This window comes from Charadrius vociferus, unplaced genomic scaffold (assembly GCF_000708025.1).
Source record: "Charadrius vociferus isolate BGI_N301 unplaced genomic scaffold, ASM70802v2 scaffold2, whole genome shotgun sequence".
Classification (NCBI taxonomy): Eukaryota; Metazoa; Chordata; class Aves; order Charadriiformes; family Charadriidae; genus Charadrius; species Charadrius vociferus.
Genome location: NW_009647595.1, coordinates 4,854,159 through 4,856,447, shown reverse-complemented (window position 1 = coordinate 4,856,447; position 2,289 = coordinate 4,854,159).

The following is a 2,289-nucleotide window of genomic DNA, read 5'->3' as shown; positions in this document are numbered from 1 at the left end:
TAGAGGACAGAAAAATAATTAAATATCCATAGCTGAAAAGTCCTGTCATGCTATTTAAAGTCACAAATATTTCTTCCACTGCAACTGTAACGTGACTAATGTTGGGGCCAGGGTGTTTAGTCACGTAACTTTCAGTCTTGCTATGGAACTGTTTACACCTGCCATATTTTTCCTGCTTGGGGCTGCTGTGGGAAAGACAGCAGGGGATGTTACTCTGTCACTGGGACAACAATATTCCACTGGTCCCTCACCAGCTTGGACCCTGGAGCTTGCGGTGGGGAGGGCTGTGGCTCCTGCTGCTGCGCTGATCCTTCTGCCAAGCTTGTAGCCCTCAAACACCACCAGCTGCTGCCTCAGGGACATCGGCACAGCCCCACGATTCGTCACAGTGTTGTGGCTCAGCCCTTGAAGGAGTGCAGCCTGTCCCCACTGTGTCACCTGCTCCATTACCCTGATGACATCCTGCTGGGCAGGTCCACTCAGCAGGATGTCAGGCAGGCACTGAGCAGTGTCGTGGGTGCTATGTGGAGGCATGGTTGGGAAATTACAAGGACCAGCAAATTAAGTTCAATTTTTAGGCATCATCTGGCAAGGAACCTCCCGAATTACAGAAACAAATAAAACTTCATACAGCTGAGCCCCAAAACAAGGTTGGTGTGCAGCGCTTTGTAGGATTACTGGGGTACTGGTGCCAGTTGATCCTGTGCTAAGCACAGGTTTTAAGGCCCCTGTATGATGCAGTGAGAAAAGGAAACAGTGAGAAAAAAAAACCCTGTATGGGGGAAAGAGGGGAAAAAGAGTGTCCAGCACCCTGTCTGCCCTGTGGTTGCCCTGGAACCTAAGCAGCCTTGCAAACCCTCTGAGCTGGATGTCTTCATTTCAGGAGATGAGTTCTATACTGCCTTCTGGGTGGTATATAAGTCTTTAAACACATGGGTTAGTGGTAAGCGGCCAGCTGGGCAGGACACGGGAAGCCACAGTGGGGATTAGGATTTATGGAAGCCCTTAAACCAGAAATATGTGAATTTACACCTGTGGGTTTGACATGCTGATGCTCGTGTCACCCGGGGTGTCAGGGAAACAAGGAGCACAATGCCACAGCTCATGGATGGGGTCACACTCGTGGTGCTCCTCCCCCATGCCCCATCCGCTGATGCTCTGCTGCCCGATGTGATGCTCTCACTAAGCGGGCCCACGTAAAATTTGGGCAGCTGGGGTATCGATGGCATCTAGAGATGGATTTGAAGCCAGGACACCCACATACCGCTCAGGAGCCAGTGCAGCGTGGCGCTGGCTGTAAGGTATGGAAAGCTGCAGTTCCTTAGCGGCCTTCGGGGCAGCTCCGAATGGGGCAGGCGAGCAGCAGGAGGCTGAATGGCTTCGTGCAATGGTAGCAATTCACGGACAGATGACTCGACTCTGTGCTCATACTTAGCTTGCTTCAGGTCCCTGGAATTAACATTAATTTTTATTGGCTTTTTATTACATTTGTAAATTAAGTTCTAGAATAGTGTGAGCAGATTGGCAAGGCCGGCACTCCTATTTCTCAGTGCTTTTACGTGTAAGAGCTTGAAAGCCTCAGGAAAAAAACTGCTAGAAAAAGAGACAGGCGTGAACTCTTTGATGGTTCCTGTTTAGTTGATCCCCATCTCTTCTTTACAGTGCAGGGCTGTACCCTTCTTGTCTCCATTGGTTTGCAGTTATGTCAGAAGTCCCCCGTCAGGACTGCCCGGGCCATCCGGCATGGGGTGCTCAGGGCCATGGCCAGTTGGGTTTGGAGTATCTGCAGGGATGGAGATTCCACAATCTCTCTGGGTGACCTGCCCCGGTGTTTGACCACTTTACAGTGACAGAAGTTTTTTCTTATGTTTAAATGGAATTTCCTGTGTCTCAGTTTGAGCCTGCTGCCTCTTGTCCTGTCACTGCGCACCGCTTACTGCCACTGGGCTCCATCTTCTTTACTCCCTTCATCGGATATTTATCCACATGAATAAGATCCCCCTGAGCTTTCGCTTCTCCAGGCTGTGATAAATGACTTAGTCCCAAATCGGGTTGCAATTTAAGTTTACAATTTATTAAATGAATAAATGCAAGCAAACAGTGCTGGGTGCTCCGGGAGCCTCTGCTCTACCGAGACGCACACCGTACAGTTCCTGTTTCTGGTTTATATCCTTTCTGCTAATACATATTCATAGAAAAGGTGGCTTTATGCGAATAAACTCCAGGAGTAGGTTTATCTCTTTCTGCGCGTGCCCTCGGGGTCTTCTTGGCTCCCATCTGGTGGTTGGT